Below are 20,336 nucleotides of genomic sequence, written 5' to 3' on the forward strand. Positions count from 1 at the left end.
TATATAAAAATGAAAGTTAATTTACTTGAGAAAACCCATAAACAGAAAATTTCTTTCAATAACAAATTCTTTTACCTTGCATCAGAGTGCTTGACTTCAGTTTTTGTAATGGCATCTATGGAAAAATGTCCAAACTTCTTGATGTACACCTAAATAAACAAAATAAATCCAGTCAGTTTAGGAAACTTAGAAATGATAAACTTCCCAATTATTCAGTAGTGGCATCTTCTGATTAATGCCCCAACTTCATGCCGTAGCAGTTTCACGTTTTGTTGGATAGATAGAGTTCATCAAGGCGCTTCTTTTGAATGTGCGTAGTTGAGGTGAATCTCCCGGTGCAGACCCCCCTCCCCAAAGGTCCTTCCTTGGGGTGACACAGAAGAAATTTGACAGAAGAAAAAATGTTCATTGAAATTTTTATGGTGATAAGAATTTTTCCGAAAGTCCAATTTGAGAAAATTTGGAAAACTAGATTTGAAGTCTTCTTGTGATCGTATAAGTTAATTATATGCTGATTTTGACGGCAATACCTGCCGCCGCTGCGATGCCCAGGTGAGGTCACCCGGACCCCTCATGTACCCTCAGATACACCTCTCCTGCTACTATGAGAGAGGTAGTGGAGGTGATGGTCACCGCAGATTAGATGTACATGATCGGTCCCCAGGTGAGTTGGCGGTAGGGTTACCGCACCTCAGCCCTTGCCGGAAGGATGGAGCTCCAGCGCGCCGTCCACCAGGAGTCTTCATTAGAGTGGAGTGGGCCCAGACCCCACTCCGGTATCGCTCGCTAGATGTTGCGCCACGGCCGCTGACGGCTGAAGGGGTACTGAAACAATAATGTCTGGGCGACAGAGATGTTTGCTGGAGCATGCGAGTACAATTTTATTTGTTGGAGGCAGAGGGGCGGGCGGCGTTAATGGATAGAGTGTGTTAGCATTGCGAGGATTGAGGAGACGGGGGCTTGGTAATGACCACCAGGGAATTGACAACAGGAATGATCAGAGAGGAAGATCGTACATTACCCGGTAATATACAAATTTCCATCCAAAAGCGGGACAGAAGGCCTCTAATTTAACATTAACTTAATTTAAAAATCTAATCCCCTGCTTCAAAAAAATACATAACCTTCGATTCGTGCCAAATTTTAATGGCTGATGCAAACAATCAACTTACACAGGTTTCACCTGAGAGAGGTGGACTCTAAATATCCTTACCGTGGCTGAGTTACTGACCAATAATATAACCGGTGTTAGGAAATCAAGAATGAAGCACGACCCATGGAATCTGGGAGCAAGCTTGCCCGCAGGAACAAAATGTTTAACCGTGACTTCATCTACGACTTTTTAAATTGGTGCGCCTCCGTCCACGATCATATCTTTCCCTGACCTTTTCATGGGAAGCTTGAAGACTGACTTTAGCCTTCTTCCACAGATCTCTAATATTATTGGGATCTATTGTCTCTGGTAAGATATCATTAAGTGACCAAAGATTAGAGAGCGGCGTGTTAGGAACAAATTTAAACATGAGAGATGCTGGAGTGAACTTATGGGACTCATGAACCGCCGAATTTAGAGCAAAAGCCAACCAATGCAGGGAAGTAACCCATCTGGAATGATCTTCATGATGAAATGCAATTAAAGCAGATCTAAGATTACGATTGACCCGTTCAGCCAGAGATGTTTGAGGGTAATAAGCTGAAATAGTTACATGTGATATAGACAGGTCAAAACAGAATTTGCGGAATAAGTTGGATGTGAATGCCTTAGCATTATCAGAAACAATATATTGACAAGGGCCAAAAGAAGCAAATATGGTATTCAAACAAGAAATAGTAGACTAAGCGGTTGCCAGCTTAGTCGGAAATAACCAGGAAAAGCTAGTGAAACCATCTACACACACCAGAATAAATTTATTGGCGTTCCCCTTTGATTGTGGGAAAGTTCCTACTTAGTCTATGTATAGACGTTCCATGGGGTGAGACGCTTGATGAGATGACAATAAATCTAGCTTAGTGGACAAGGTCGGCTTACTAAGCAAACAAGATTTACAAGCTTTTACCATTTCTCTAATTTCACCGTCCATACGTTTCCAAATAAACATCTCTCGGATCTTTTCCCGAGTTTTGAAGATGCCTAAGTGCCCCCGTAATGGGGTCTCATGATAGTACCTAAAGATCATAGGCACAAGCACAGCTGGAACTACTACTTCCATTCTTTGATCATGCCTCGACGGGAAACACGAAACCCCGTTTCTCAACACATAAGGGAGGATATGCTCCCCAGAAGAAAGGGTTTCCATAATAGGAGACAGCAAAGGATCTACATGTTGATATTTTTCAGTATCCCGAAACAACATAGGGGCATCAGTTAGAATGGGATTAATGCTGTAAGGTGTGGGCGTGGGAAGAGAAGAACTATTTTCCTGTTCAGTGGTCTCCACTTCATGAGAAAACATGCGGCTTAGTCCATCCGCAACTACATTTTCAGATCCTCGAATATGCCTCACATCAAATTGGAAAGCCGAAATCCTGATGGCCCAGCAGGCTATACGACCAGTACGACGAGGCCTAGCTAATACCCAACTTAAGACTTGGTTATCTGTTTCCAAGTCGAATTTGACATGTTCCAGATAGGGGCAGAACTTCTTTAGAGCAAACAAAACTGCCAAACTCTCAAGTCCATAGATGGAATATTCGGCCTCTTGAGCCGATAATGTCCTAGAAGAATAGACAATGGGTCGCCTTCCGAGTTCCGTTTCCTGAAGAAGGACAGCAGCAACCGCCGATGACGAGGCGTCAGTTTGGACAATGAATTTCTTCGAAAAATCTGGCGTTGCTAATACAGGGGCGTTACAAATAGCTAATTTCAGATCTTCGAAAGCGGCTTGTTGAGACGGCCCCCATTCAAATTTGACGCCTTTCCTATGGAGTAAGTTCAAAGGCGCGCTCTGTTAGCGAAGTTAGGAATAAATTTCTTGAAGAAATTCACCATGCGTATAAATCTGGCAATATCTTTGATGTCCTTAGGAAGTTTGAAATCACGGATGGCCTGTGTTCTAGAATGATCAATGGAAACACCCTCGGGCGACACAATATGCCCTAAGAATGACATGGAAGGTTTAGCAAAATTGAATTTATTTAAATGAATACACTTCTCTCCCAGTCACGGATGACCACCAACTGGGGAGAGCGTATCCGTTTATTGTAATCTAAAACATTACATATAGTTAAATTTGAACGTACTCCAAGCCAACAAACCAAGAACCGAAAGCAGGATACAAAAAAATTCAAAGATAATAAAAATCGTTAACAGTTAGATAATGTTAGTATATTGTGCAAACCACATACATATTATACATCCTTATAAAAACAACGAACAGACCCCCTCCCCCCCACCAAATCAGGGAAAACCGCCCACCGGAGAGGGGGAGAAGGTCCGCCCGCCGCGACCATTGCACACACATGCAACCATGATTATTAATTACAATAAATCGAATATATTTAACTCCACACGACCGCTTGGAAACAATGAACGGGCATCCCCCCCCCCCCCCGCAGCCACGGATGGCCGCCAACCCGGGGAGAGACCGTCCGATCATCGCATCCATCGCTATCACATGTCACTGGTTCTGTTCAATTTTGAAATACCACTCACTTGTAACTGATACCACATTCAGTTATAATTCACTACCACAGACATATTATTCTTTAACAGTTACTTAAGTATATCTTTGAACGTATACAAACTTATCCTTATGAGGTATTTCCTGGAACTAAGTTATACAGTTCAGGACACCCCTTCCGTAACTACATGTAATTATCTCTGTTTTCTTTACATTTTTTCCCAAATACTTCTTATAATATTAAATAAATTTGCTATTTTTCCCGGTTTCTTCCATTCTCTGTTTAATAGACTTGAAAGTGTGTAATGTTCATGTTCATTTAGAATTTTATCCAACTTTTTCCTTTCTGGTTCATGGTGTGGGTTACTACAGTCACGTCCTAGTTCGTGAACCATGGGCAACGGCTGAGTGGCCTAGTAAGTGGCCTGAGAGTCGGGATACCAGTTGCTATGGAATGGGAGTGGGCATCTCGGACATATTCTGAGTCATGGCCCTCCTTGTGCTCAGGCGGCTAGGACTATACAATTCACCGGTGGTCCATAACCCGTTAGAGGAGAGATCCTCACTTGGACTATGTGCAAGTAGGGTAGCAACCTGCTTCATGATTTTACCGAGCTCAGAACATTTTAAGCAAGCCTCGAATATGTGGCAGTAACGGAGTCCCACTCCCAGTTGACAGGCGAGGGACTCCTTGGAAACAACTTGGTGAACGAAATGGGATTCGATGGGGAGTTATCAGTATTAATGGGGCTTATGGATGAACACAACACCTCAGTTGATCAAGATAGTGAAATGCCGAAAGCTGCAGTATCTTGGACATATAATGCGCTACACAGATAGATACAACCTACTCCAAAAAATACTCCAAGGGAAAATCAACAGCAAAAGAGGTCCTGGAAGATGACAAATATCTTGGCTTGACAATCTTAGAGTCTGGTGTAATATGTCATCAGTTGAACTGTTCCGCGCTGCCACAAACAAGACGAAAATAACCATCATGATCGCCAACATCTGAAACGGACAGGCACCGAAAGAAGAAGAAGAATGGAAGAAAGGAAGCAGAACTGGCTGAGTCAGCAAAGAGGATGCATCTGGATGTGCTAGGAGTGATATTCGGGTAAGGGGAGATAACGAGGAAGAGATAGGAGATTATAAAATATACTTGACGGGTGTTAGAAAGGGAAGGGCAGAGTCTGGGGTAGGGCTCTTTACCAGGAATACCATTGCACGCAAGATAGTTTCTGTTAGGCACGTAAATGAGCGAATGATGTTGGTTTATTTGGCAGTTGGAGGAATTAGGACGAGAACTGTCTCAGTGTATTCACCATGTGAGGGTGCAGATGAGAATGCAGATGAAAAAATGTATGAAGCATTGAGTGACATCCTGGTCAGGGTCAACAGCAAGAATAGAATAGTGCTAATGGACGATATCCATGCGAGAGTTGGGAATAGAACTGAAGGATACGAAAGGGTGATTGGTAAATATGGTGAAGATATGGAAGCTAATGGGAATGGGAAGCGTTTGCTGGACTTCTGTACTAGTACGGGTTTGGCAGTTACGAATATATTCTTCAACCATAAGGCTATTCACCGCTACACATGGGAGGCTAGAGGTACCAGATCCATAATAGACTATATCTTAACCGACTTAGAATTCAGGAAATCTGTTAGGAATGTACGAGTTTTCCGCGGATTTTTCGATGATACAGACCACTATCTGATCTGTAGTGAACTAAATATCTCTAGGCCTAGGGTAGAGAAAGTGAAATCTGTCTGCAAACGAATAAGGGTAGAAAATCTCCAGGGCGAGGCAATTAGACAGAAGTACATGGATATGATTAGTGAGAAATTTCGAACAGTGGACATTAAGCAGGTTCAGGATATAGAAAGCGAATGGATGGCATACAGGTATGCTGTAGTAGAAACAGCAAGGGAATGCCTAGGAACAACTGTGTGTAAAGATGGGAAATGGCGAACATCGTGGTGGAATGATGAAGTGAGAGCAGCTTGTAAACGTAAAAAGAAGGCTTATCAGAAATGGCTCCAAACAAGGGCCGAGGCAGACAGGGATTTGTACGTAGATGAAAGAAACAGAGTGAAACAAACAGTTGTTAAATCCAAAAAGAAGTCTTGGGAAGATTTTGGTAATAACCTGGAAAGGCTAGGTTAAGCAGCAGGAAACCTTTCTGGACAGTAATAAAGAATCTTAGGAAGGGATGGTAAAAGGAAATGAACAGTGTTTTGAGTAATTCAGGTGAACTCATAATAGATCCCAGGGAATCACTGGAGAGGTGGAGGGAATATTTTGAACATCTTCTCAATGTGAAAGGAAATCATCCTGCTGGTGTTGTGAACAGCCAAGCTCATGGGGAGGAGGAAAATATGTTGGTGAAATTACGCCTGAGGAAGTGGAAAGGATGGTAAATAAACTCCATTGTCATAAAGCAGCAGGAATAGATGAAATTAGACCTGGAATGGTGAAGTATAGTGGGAAGGCAGGGATGAAATGGTTTCAAAGAGTAGTAAAATTAGCATGGAGTGTTGGTAAGGTACCTTCAAATTGGACAAAAACAGTAATTACACCTATCTATAAGCAAGGGAACAGGAAGGATTGCAACAACTATCGAGGTATCTCGTTGATTAGTATACCAGGCAAAGTATTCACTGGCATCTTGGAAGGGAGGGTGCGATCAGTCGTTGAGAGGAAGTTGGATGAAAACCAGTGTGGTTTCAGACCACAGAGGGGCTGTCAGGATCAGATTTTCAGTATGCGCCAGGTAATTGAAAAATGCTACGAGAGGAATAGTCAGTTATGTTTATGTTTCGTAGATCTAGAGAAAGCATATGACAGGGTACCAAGTGAAAAGATGTTCGCCATACTAGGCGACTATGGGATTAAGGGTAGATTATTAAAATCAATCAAAGGCATTTATGCTGACAGTTTGGTTGCAGTGAGAATTGATGGTAAAATGAGTTCTTGGTTCAGGGTACTTACAGGGGTTAGACAAGGCTGTAATCTTTCACCTTTGCTGTTCGTAGTTTTCATGGATCATCTGCTGAAAGATATAAAATGGTAAGGAGGGATTCAGTTAGGTAGAAATATAGTAAGCAGTCTGGCCTATGCTGAAGACTTGGTCTTAATGGCAGATTGTGCCGAAAACCTGCAGTCTAATATCTTGGAACTTGAAAAGAGGTGCAATGAGTAAGGTATGAAAATTATCCTCCCGAAGACTAAATTGATGTCAGTAGGTAAGAAATTCAACAGAATTGAATGTCAGATTGGTGATACAAAGCTAGAACAGGTCGATAATTTCAAGTGTTTAGGTTGTGTGTTCTCGCAGGGTGGTAATATAGTAAGTGAGATTGAAACAAGGTGTCGTAAGGCTATTGCAGTGAGCTCGCAGTTGCGATCAACAGTATTCTGTAAGAAGGAAGTCAGCTCCCAGACGAAACTATCCTTGCTAATTTTTTTTGCTAATTGCTTTACGTCGCACCGACACAGGTAGGTCTTATGGCGACGATGGGATAGGCAAGGCCTAGGAGTTGGAAGGAAGCGGCCGTGGCCTTAATTAATGTACAGCCCCAGCATTCGCCTGGTGTGAAAATGGGAAACCACGGAAAACCATCTTCAGGGCTGCCGACATTGGGATTCGAACCCTCTATCTCCCGGATGCAAGCTCACAGCCGCGTGCCCCTGACCGCACGGCCAACTCGCCCGGTGAAACTATCTTTACATCGGTCTGTTTTCAGACCAACTTTGCTTTACAAGGGTGAAAGCTGGGTGGACTCAGGATATCTTATTCATGAGTTAGAATTATCAGACATGAAAGTAGCAAGAATGTTTGCTGGTACAAATAGGTGGGAACAATGGCAGGAGGGTACTCGGAATGAGAAGATAAATGCTTATTTAGGGATTAACTCGATGGATGAAGCTGTACGCCTAAACCGGCTTCGGTGGTGGGGCCATGTGAGGCGAATGGAGGAGAATAGGTTACCTAGGAGAATAATGGACTCTGTTATGGAGGGTAAGAGTAGTAGAGGTAGACCAAGACGACGATGGTTAGACTCGGTTTCTAACGATTTAAAGATAAGAGGTATAGAACTAAGTGAGGCCACAACACTGGTTGCAAATCGAAGATTGTGGCGACGTTTAGTAAATTCACAGAGGCTTGCAGACTGAACGCTGAAAGGCATCACAGTCTATAATGATAATGTATGTATGTATGTCTTTCCTTTCTATGTATTTCTCTCTAATGTTTCTTGTTTCTTTACAGTCCTTAATCAAATGTGAAAACTCCATATTTGAATTGCGTGAAATACATTCATTTTCGTCATTTTTTCTCTTAAAGCTTTATTTTTATACACTCCCATCAACCACCAGATTATTCCTCTCATTTCCCTTTTTGTTAACATTTGTGTCCTTATTGTGATATTCTCTCTTATTTTACAAAAATCTATTAGTGTTTTCTTGCTGTTGCATTCTGCCATAATTGTTTGTCTTTCTATATCTTTCATTCTTTGAAGTACTTTCTTATGCAATCTCTTGTCATCTCTTGAAATATTACTTACCCAGTATGATCCCAATCCTATGCACTCTAGATGCTTCTTCACCCCATCCACCCAGTAGCCTTCGTTTGGATGTTTCATTTGGTGCTGATAGATTATGCCTAATATTTCACCACCTCCCCGTCTTTAATCTCAACAATTACTTGACTATTCGTTTTGCAATATCAGCCCGTATACTCATCCCTTCACACATCATTCTTACTCCACCGTTTGCAGTACAGTTTGGTAGTCCCATAATTATTTTGGCAAATTTGCTAACGATTACCTCTAATGCTACAATTCTCTGATCTATTCCCCAAATTTCAGATCCATACAATACCTTAGCTTTAACTACTGCATTAAATATCTTTTCCTGAATTTTGTATGCTATGTTAGGCATCTTTTTATCTAATATTTTGATACTAGCTAAGGCACTTATTCCGCTCATTTTTGATCTTTTTATTTGGTCAGACCAACTACCATTACTACTTATAATCGTCCCTAAGTATTCGATTTTTTTGACCACTTCTAACTTTGTCTTACCCATCCACCACTGTTCACTCTTAGAAAGCTTTACACCCCTTTTACAAACCATTACTCTGGTTTTCTGTGGGTTAACGTTTAAATTCCACTATTTTCAGTAGTTCTCTACCTCATTAATACTATTTTGCATCTTGTTTGGTGTTAATGCGAGTAGAATGTTATCGTCCGCAAAAATTAGGCCTGTAATATCTTGATACTCGAGACATGGATAAGCTCCTTTCTCAAATTATTTCGAGTAGAAAATACCGTCAATAAACAATAAAAATAATATGGGGGATAGTTTACACCCTTGTTTAGGACCCACTTCAGAAGTTATCTCTCCCACTACTAAACTATTTTTAACTTTGACAGTACATTTAAATTCCGAATATATATTATCAATTGCTCTTATAATTTTAGCTGATTCTCCGATCTGCCCCAACTTTTAGAAGACAGCTTTTCTACTCACCGAATCGAACGCATTTTCTAAATCGATTACAGTAATGTACAACTTGCCTTTTTTCTTCTTAATATATTTGTCTATTATTGTTTTAACTACCATTATATTGTCGCTAGTCCTCATTCCCTTTCTGAATTCTGCTTGTAATTTTGACAGGATCGAGTACTCCTCCGCCCAAGTCATTAATTTTTTGCCAATATCCCTGTGTATATCTTACTTAAAGAATCTAGCAACGTAATTCCTCTATAATTACTTAGGTTAGATCTCTCTCTACGTTTATTGTATACAGGACAGATGATACCTTCTTGCCATGATTTAGGGAATCTTGCTTCCTCGAAGATCTTGTTAAATATTTTGACTATACTTGCTAGGATAAAGCTATTTTTGCTTGCTTCCTTCCAGAATTCATTGTTTATACCTGAAATTGTTCCTGGTTTCCCTTTCCTCCCTTTCTCTAATATTTACTTTACTTCGTCTGCTGAAATTTCCTTATCTAAATCGGGCAGGGTGCACTCCAATTCTCTCGAGACTCCCATCTTCTGTACATCCTATTTCCAACTATCTTCACCACTTAATATTTTACTAAAGAATTCTATCCATTCTCTATGGCTTATATTTACCTGAGTTATATTTTTTCTATCTTTACAAATTTGATTTATTCTATGCCATACTTTCTTAGTATTGTTATTCAGAGCATCTCTGTTTAAGTTGTCAGTCTGTTTCTTCTGCCACAAATTTTTAGTTCTTACCAATAATTCTTTGTACGCTTTCCTTTTGCTACAGAATGCAGTTCTTGGTTCATACCCGCCTATTTTTCTGAATGTGTCTAGTGCTTTCATTACTTCTGATTTTTTTGTCTGCATTCTTCCTTGTACCACCCACTATTTCTTTGTATTCTTACCTCCCGAGCCCATCAGTATTGTGTTTTCTATTAGCTTTATCGCCTCGTCTATTTTATTATCTTCCATCGCGGTCTTTATTTCTTTCTTAATAATTTCAAAGGACCTACCTTCGAAATATTCCTTGAATTCTGTATTAAGGTCTTCTCTCCGTATATATTTTGTCACTGTCCTCCCTTTAATATTATTTAGATAATTCCCCCACTATTCTCTTCCGTGCTTGCCATATTTATAATTATGGGTAAGTGATGTGATTCTCCCCAACCTTTAACCTTAATGAGTGGTAATGCCTCCTTAGAACATAATACTAGATCAATTGCACTACCGCCCATTTCTGTTATAAATGTTAAATTAGCCCTTTCATCTCCTGGCCACCACCCATTTAAAATATAGAGTTCTTCTGTTCCACTTAATTCTAATAGTTTTTCGCCATAGTTATTGCAAACTTTACTAGCATTTCTGCCCTTTGCCTTGCTATACATTTTAAAACCTTCAATATGTACTTCATATCGCGGTGCTATCCAACTCCCAACAAAGGTAATGATATGCATTTCTACAATTAACAATTTCACCTGTTCATTTCCTAACTTGTTCAAGAAACCTTCAATGTTGACCATACCAATATTCCATCCTAGCTATTTCTTACTTTTACACTCAGACGAGTTGCCTGCCTTACTTCTAGTTATTCTCTTTTTCTCCAGTTCTAGAATACTACCCTCTGGTGAACTAATTATTTCCTTGTCTAAATTGCCTTTCTGTCCTTTGCCCTTTTTGACCCAGAAGTCTATTACACTCAAGGATTTACCTTTCCCAGCCAAAGTCTTGGTTCTGTCATCAGATGGGCCGCTAATCCCTGGATTCGTGTCGACTCGACAGTCAGCTGGTTATCCATCCTCCTCTACTATGTGTTCGTCACTCTGCAGTGTTCTGTTCTTCTGTAGAGTATGAAGGTCGCTGTTGTCATCAGATTGTACGTTATCAGCCACAGCACAGGCAGCTGACTGGCACATTCCTTGCTCTACAGACCGTTGCACTTCCTGGTGTGATGAACTCAACTGTCTATCCATTTCCCATAGCTGTGCAACTGATCAGGTACGCGACCAGTTACTGTCACCTACTATAAGACGTTTGCCTCATATGTATGCTTTTAGTCCATAGTTCCTAGCTTTTACTAGATGAAATCGCAACTCTCTCTGTTCCGTGACTGTCTCTTTATCCATATCTCTTCTTACCCAAATCTTTTCTCCTTTTAAGTTCTTCCCATTGAGGATAATTTTGTTCGTCTTCAGAGCCGAAATCAACTTAACTTTAATAGGTCTTTCCTTTTGACTCTCCCCAGCCTATTGATTTCATCAATTTCTTCTTTACAATTTATCCTTATATGATTATTTATAATATCCAACACTTTACTCGTTAGATCATTTGAATCCTCCTTTTCGTTCTCCAGAATGCCGTATATGAAAATATTTTTCCTCTGCGTCTTGGATAGACATTTTCTGTTGCCACTTTAACTTATTCATTTCTCCTTCAATCACCTTCATTTTCGACTTCAATAATTCTATTTCCCTAGAGTTTTCCACCACCTTTTCTGTCATAATTCTTATATCTTCTTTTGTACAGTCTTTCATTTCTCTCATATCATTTCTCAACTCGCGAATTAGCTCCCTCGTTTGCTCAATATGGCAAGCCTCTTTGACTATTTCCCTAATCTTTTCTATGTTCTCCCAGCTCAATGATCCCGTTGGTCCAGGGTTCACTTCTACGCCTCCTATTATCAGAAGAATTGCCACTACTGCTGCCACCATCATAGTTCCCTCGAGCCCAGATTTTTGTAGGTGCACCTTATCACTTGGCGTACACACACACTTCACTCGCCCTTGCCATCGACCTATGGCCGCGCGATATTGCTTTACAGCAATATTCATACTTCTCACTCAGCACTCACTGCACAATACAACCTCTCGCTTCGCTAGCTCGATTACAACTGTCGAGGCTTAGCAAAAGCTACCTTGGATAACTTCACAGTCAACCTAGCCGTACGAAGGCAATTGGGTACTTCCTTTAGATGATGTAGGTGTTCTTCAAAGGTCCCAGAAAATACAACAACATCATCAAGATAGTGATACAAGTGTTCAAATTTGATGTCCGAGAAGACCCTATCTAGCAGTCTAGTAAGAACAGCGGCCCCCGTGAGGAGCACGAAAGGCACGCGATTGTACTCACACAAGTTCCAATCCGTGGTAAAAGCTGTTAGATGTTTCGATTCTTCAGCTAGAGGGATCTGGTTGTACGCCTGATTAACATCCAAGATGGTAAAGAACTTGGCTTTCCGAAACCATGAAAAACAAGAATGAAGATAAGGAAGGGGCACAGATTGTAACACCACGTTATGATTTAAAGCCCTATAATCAATCACAGGCCTGAAGCCACTTTGCGGTTTCGGTACAAGAAAAATGGGCGATGAATATGCCGACTTAGAAGGTCGAATTATACCATCCTTCAACATTTGATCGATGATCTTCTTAAGTGCCTTCATTTTAGGCGGGGACAGTCTATAAGGTGGAAATCTACCTGGAATCGAATCCGTAACCTCAATCTTGTGTTCAATAAGGTTAGTAACACCAAGAGTATCACAAAATACGTCAGGAAATGACTGACACAATTTACGAATACATTCAGCCTGCTCCTCGGGTAGATGTCTAAGATCTAACATCATCTCATCCTGGGTAGACGAAACAGATGAACATGATACAAAATTACACTTTAAAAGTGGAATCTTACAAGTATTAGCAAATTTGAAAGTGCACGACTTACTCTGAATGTCGAGCACCAGACCAGTAGAAGACATGAAATCAGCCCCAATATTACAGGGCAAGACAAGTGTTTAGCAACAAAGAATTTTATTCTCCAGGTAAATTTGGAAATACGAATTTTAGCAAACATGAAACCTAAAATTTCTAATGGAGAAGAGTTGGCCGAAACGCATTGGACAGAAGACCAACAATAGTCAGGAAACTTACAAACAGTTTTTAATTTAGAATACCATTCAGCCGAAATTATAGAACACACGCTCCTTGAGTCTAATAGAGCAGTGACAGGTTCACAGTTCACTTCGATTTTAAGGAATGGCACAAACGCGGTGGTCTCTGCCGCAATTCCGAGGCATTCTTTGGGGCCTTCAAACGATAAATTAGAAGAACCTTTACCCTTACCAGAGCTTTCACTGGGTTCACCATGGGCTGAGCCGCGGGAAGTAGAACCTGCCAACTCAGCCGATGACACTAGTCACTTTCTATTATCGGAGTTCACGGAGATTGCACCAGAAGTTGAGCAGGAGGGGATGCTATTGACATTATTGCAATTCTTGGCGAGGTGAGTAAACGAGCCACATTTGAAACAACCTTGAGATGACCCCGCCCCATTCTTGATCCTACTCGATTTTATCAATGGGCATTTATTGCGCAGATGTTCCGTCGAACCACAAGCATATCATTTACGGGTGGTGAAAGTTAGGCGAGGTGGAGGCCGAGAGCTATTAGAAGACGGAAGAGGCTCCTTAGCGACTCGTAAAGTGTCGGCATACCTTACTCCTTCGGCTGAAACAGCCATAGCCTCTAACTCTGACAACGTTTGAGGACGAAATTCTAAACATAGGTAAGACCTATAAGGAGGAGAGATTCCTTCAACAATAGTTCGCACTATTTGGTCTTCGGAGAAATGCAGAGCGAACACCCGGGTATAAAACTTGATATCTTGGATTAAGTCCGCAAGATTTTCATCCAGACGTTGTACCCTAAAATAGAACTTTTGGATCAATGATGACATTACTCTAGCCGGAATGAAATTTGCCAGGAGGTGGCTATGGAAATCTTCATGGATGATCTATCAGCTATGGCCTTAACTATTTTATCCGAGGGAACGCCTACAGAACATGGGTACATGATTTGTGGTATCTGAGAATGCGATAGGGAGAACACTAACGTATGGTCTTGAAATTCTACCAAAAACCTTAGAAAAGAGATTACTTCTTTAGTGGAGTTTACAGAAAATTTAGATATTCCCTTAAGCAACGTAGCTAATGGATGAGGCAAACTACTGAAACCGGGTGACATAATAGGCGACGACATAGAAGGTTGAGAGGTGTCTAACACAGCATTATCCAAAAAGAGAGGTGGAATTTGTCTCGGATGACCAGACTCAATTTCCAATAGGGCCTAAGTTTGTTGAGTTGCCACAGATTCCCTACTATCAGTAGATTTACTAGGATCTTCCTCAGTTGCCAAGATCATCGAAGGGACTTGGTCGGTTTTGGGAGCAGCTGCCCCAATCAACAATTGACTAACTCTAATTGATATTTCCGACAGATGTTCGACCAAATTGCTAGCCTCATTAGCATGGTCCTCTTTCAACTTTAGAGACAATAGGTCCCTAGCCCTGTTATAAAAATGATACAGTCTAGCCTGTACTCTCTTAAGTTGATTAGCAGATGGATCGCTTACTTAAAAGAACTCACTACAGATGCTAGCTCGGTGGTATTGTCGGTGATAGTGGATAGAGCCTCATCAACTTCTTTTTCCCCTAAAATTGGGATACAAATAGGCAGTCCTAATGACTCCTTAAATTTGGCAATATCTGCCACAACCGTGCCTACAGATTGGACCTTTCTGATGAGTAACTCATAAATCAATTCCTCCTTTCGCAGGTACCCAGGAGCGAAGACTTCGCGAGGACCAGACATGTTGACAAAAAGTTAATAATTTGGAAAAATCCAGCAACCGAGAAAATTCTTAGAGTTCGAAACAGATGCTACATTTAGCCGTCAAAAGGGCTTAATCTAGACCCATTCAACCACGCTCTGCTACCACTTGCTCCGGTGTATCTGTGGAACGCACAGGTGAAAGAAGGTGCTGGGTAGAATGAGTCTATCAACGATATCAAAAACTGAATTAAAACTTTAAATAAAGGTTATATTTCTTTTAAAAACAAACTTCACAACCTTTCACTTAGCGAAATAACAATGACAAATCCCATAATCCCATAATAGGGAATTTAGCAATTTCGGGCTTCGAGACCCAAATTTACAAGTTTTGAGCTACAAGATCCAGTTTACAAATTTTACAAAATCTCAGTGTTTAGACAAGGACAGGAATATCCCAATTTAGAAGCACTTTGTTCCAAGGATTACAGGTACGGCCTTCCAAAGGCACCCCTCAATATTAGAGTAAACTTAGGAATGAGCTTACATGCTCTCCAACATTAACAAATTCCTTACAGCCTACTCTAGGCAACATTGCATCAACAATCTTACAATCTCTGGCCTCTCTAGGCACAATTTAAAATTGAAATTACCTTTACACAGGGGTATCTATTACCCAAACTACTGGGCCTTCGCGGAAAGAAGAACAGGTTAAATTAATGGCCCGAACACAAAATGAATGGAGGCGTACACTTGTCCTCCTAGAACCTTGCATATAAAACCCTAATGGGCTCTCGGCCCGATGATGCAGAGGCTAATCCCAAGCTACTGGGGTGACTCGAATGAAAGTTAATTTAATGCATTAGAGGCAAGAAAAAGAGTTACAAAGTCGTAGTCACTTCAAACCGCAGTTAAAGACTTTATGAAATTTTACATTTTTGAAAACAGGTTACATAGTAGAAATTAGGACCTTCCCCTCGTGTAAGTCTGCGGAGGAAAATAAGTCTGGTGGTCATTACCTTGGCTGCTGGTTTGCCTGGCGAAGAATGAGGCGCATCGCCTCCTGTCTTAGCACACACACACTCTCATAAATACGGCGATAAAGAGACAAGGTAGCCGGAAAGGCCGCAGCTTTTATACACGAGGGGAGTGTTCTAGAGGGTTCTGGACTAATCCGGATGCACCCTCTCGACTTTATTGACAGAATCAAAAGTTACGCCCAAAAACCAACAAGAAGCCCGTGATAGGCTGAAAAATAATTACAGAAAATTCCTATTGGCCAGATTCAAAACTGGCGGATTGAAAAAGAAGTGTTGCAAACCTTGAAATATATATATAAATAAAAGTTAATTTACTTGAGAAAACCAATAAACAGAAAATTTCTTTCAATAACAAATTCTTTTACCTTGCACCAGAGTGCATGACCTCAGTTTTTGTAATGCATCTAGGGAGAAATGTCCAAACTTCTTGATGTACACCAAAACAAACAAAATAAATCCAATCAGTTTAGGAAACTTAGAAACGACAAACTTCTCAATTATTCAGTAGTGACATCTTCTGATTAATGTCCCAACTTCATGCCGTAGCAGTTTCACGTTTTGTTGGATAGATAGAGTTCATCAAGGCGCTTCTTTTGAATGTGCGTAGTTGAGGTGTACCTCCCGGTATAATAATAATAATAATAATAATAATAATAATAATAATAATAATAATAATAATAATAATAATAATAATAATAATAATAATAATAATAATAGTAATAATGCAGAATAGCAATGGGATAGCAACTGCGGAGAGCATAAGAGAATACTGGTCAACTATATGGGATGCGTCCATAGAACATAATGAAGGGCACATTGGCTTAAAACTATCCAAAAGAAAGCTGAGAATGTTGAAAGTATGACCCAAGCAGATTTTGCATTAGAGGAGGTTGTAACAGCGATTAACAATTTACACAAATGGAATAGGAATAGACCGCATACACAATTACTACTATAAGAAATTTACCAGTGTTCACAGATTACTCACCTACCACATACAAATTTTCATCAGTAAACCAAATGCCCTCCCACACTTTCCCACTACAGGAATCACGTACCTAAAATCTAAAAATAACAACACGGCAAATCCTGCCAACTACCGACCAATCACATGCCTACCAACTTTATACAAAATTATAACATCACTTGTAACAAATAGAATCCAGAATCATTGCAAGGTCAATGACATCATCTCTGAGGAACAAAATGGCTGCAAACGGTTCACAAAATGCTGTAAAGAACAATTAATAATTGATAGTATAATCATGGAACAAGCATACCATCACAACCGAAATTTGCACACTTGTTTCATAGATTACAGAAAGACATTTGACTCAGTGCCACATTCCTGGCTTGTTGAGATCCTTAGAGTACGGTATATAAAGTTGATCCTAAAATAGTGACATTCCTAGCAACTGCCATGTAGACTTGGAAAACTACTATTAACCTCCACAATAGAGAAGAATATGTGATAACTGGCCTCATACCAATTAAAAGGCATTTTCCAAGAGGATTCCCTCAGTCCGCTATGGTTTTGTATTGCTCTGAACCCACTATCAGACTTACTGAGTTCAACAACATATGGATTCACTATCAAAAATAAGCAAAGAACAATCTACAAAATTTCACATCTACTGTATATGGATGATCTGAAACTGTATGCTGCATCACAAAGACAACTTGAACACTTTGTTTCAATTACCCACAATTTCTTCACAGACATCTGCATGAAATTTGGACTCGATAAATGTGCTACTCAGACAATTCGGTGGGGCTCTTTCTCGGCACAGGGCATCTACTCTGAAGCAACAGAGATCTCACCACTGACAACAAATGAAGCATATCGATATCTTGGATATAACCAATCAGCAAGGATTCAACACAAGGACACAAAACAGGCATTGAGACTGACATATATTGAACGAGTAAGACGAATCGTGCGTTCTAAGCTCACTGGAAAAAGCATCGTTAAGGCCATCAACACGTTTGCTATACCTGTTCTCACATACTCATTAGGAGTCATAAAGTGGACTACAACTGAGTTGAAGGATCTTCAAACGAAAGTGAATGTGTTACTGACAAAACACAACGTGCATCATCCAAAATCAACCTCAGAAGGACTCACTCTGTCTCGTTCTGATGGCGGTCGTGGACTAATAGACCTTGAGAAATTACACAATGAACAAATTACATCACTAAAGTGCTACTTCAAACATAAATCAGAAACCTCTGCCCTACATAGTGCAATGGTTGTAGCAGATAACGATTTTACACCCCTCAATCTGAACACCCCGGCTTCACTTACAATGTCATTCTCCACAAATGAGCAAAAGATCGTTCTGTGGAAAAAGAAACCTCTTCATGGACGGTATCCAAATGAGTTAAATCAGCCATATATCGACAAACAAGAGTCGCATGAGTGGCTGACACACCCGGATATATACCCAGAAACAGAGGGCCATACAAGATCAAGTCATTGCCACAAGGAAATACAGAAAGCATATACTTCATGATCCGTCTGTCTATTCAGATCTGTGCCGACGATGTAATACATCTCCAGAAACCATCCAGCACATAACCTCAGGTTGTCAATTAATGGCAAACACAGACTACAAGTACAGACATGACCAAATTGCAAAAATCATTCACCAGAAATTATCCCGACAAAATAACCTAATCCATTGTACCACAGCATATTGGAAGTACAAATCCCAATCAGTCTTGGAAAGTGAAAATTACAAAATTTACTGGGATAGAAGTATCATTACTGATAAAACTATTACCTGCAATAGACCAGATATAACTTTTGTAGATGAAAACAAGAAACTGCTTCATAATTGACATAGCATGCACTAATACTCACAACCTCCAATCAACACATACAGAGAAGATTTCCAAATACACAGATCTGGCCACAGAGATAAAAACCATGTGGAAACTCAACAATGTTATCATAATTCCAGTAGTGATTGGATGTAATGGTATTATACCATACAGGAGCATTGAAGCTCTTAATCTCCACCCTCTCACTTACAGAGAATTACAAAAAGCAGCAATCCTAGCCACTTGCCATTTAGTAAGAAAGTTTATTGGCATGAACCATCCACCCTATACAGAGGACTAATGAAAATCGTCTACTAATAATTTTGACCATTTATGTATAGTAAATATCTGTCAAGTTTATATGCCAACAATGTAAGTATATACCGATATGTATGAAACATATGTGCGTATGTACTAAATAGTACTTCTTCCATGTGCATTGTACCGAAGAAGGTCATAAACCCAATTATAAAATTGTGAATAATATATAATAATAATTATTATAATAAAATAATTATAATAATATTATAATTATTGTTATTATAACCATCATATTGCCTCAGCTACCGTGTGCAAGCCATCTGGCTGCTTGCTCGTCTATTTCAACATCCCGTTTTACTCTAGACCTACTATTGTAGATGGCAAAGTTAACCCTTTATCTGTTGGATGCCTACGGTTGAGTTTTAAAATAATTTTGTTGTGTAAACACGAAATGTGTCACCAGAGATCTTTTGTATGCCGACATCGTACGAGATGGAGTGTCGAATTGACTTTTTTCCGTCCTTCAAAAATCCGACTACCTCTGCCGGGTTTGAACCCGCTACCTTGGGATCCGACATTCTACCACTGACCCACAGTGGTATATTTTCCAGTCTATGATGCACATCAATGGTATTACAAATAAAACAAATGCATGTAATTTAATCCATCAGGTTAATCTCTGAACATTGAATGTTCATGACCATGAGCAATCAATTTCATTATAATTATACCCGTCAATATTATCAGTATTGTAAGAAATACGTCGAGAAATCAGCGTTACCTACTGATTATAATAAAGAATAACGTTGTATCTACCTATTGTTTGCGAAACCAAATGGTCCTTCTTAGCCTACTTCTAACATTGGGATCATGCACGTCTGACCTGCCGGTACGTATATAGGCAATTCAATAAGTACCCGCAATTTTGCTCTAATTGTCTTTAGGTTGGCTCCATGGCGTTGAATGCTCACCAGCCGCTAGATGGCACCGTTGTCTACGCCTGTGGTAGGTTTCAGCATTATGAGATCAGTACAGCTTGCGCTGTTGCGACGTAAAGATGGCCGCTCATCAAGGAAGAACAGCGTTCCGTAGTCCGTTTTTCGTGGTTTGAGGGTGTACCAGGAGCTGAAATCCATCGAAGAATTTCAGCACAATACTAGGACAACGTTTTGCCACAGCGAAGTGTTTACCAGTGGATTAAACAGTTGAATAGGGATCGCACGAGCGTGAGGGATGAGGGAAGATCCGGACGTCCATCTGCAACCGTAACTGATGCCAATATTGAACAAGTGCGTGATATGGTCCTGAATAACAGACGAGTGATTGTTGATGACGTGGCCAACCATATGCACACTAAGCGGTGCATACGTACCAAAAACCTTTTTTGCAGAGGGTGAAAGCTTGTGAAACGGTGGACCATGTGCATTTAAAAGCAGGACGACTATGTTGACAAATGATATCAATAAGAAG

This window comes from Anabrus simplex, chromosome 1, assembly GCF_040414725.1.
Source record: "Anabrus simplex isolate iqAnaSimp1 chromosome 1, ASM4041472v1, whole genome shotgun sequence".
Lineage (NCBI taxonomy): Eukaryota > Metazoa > Arthropoda > Insecta > Orthoptera > Tettigoniidae > Anabrus > Anabrus simplex.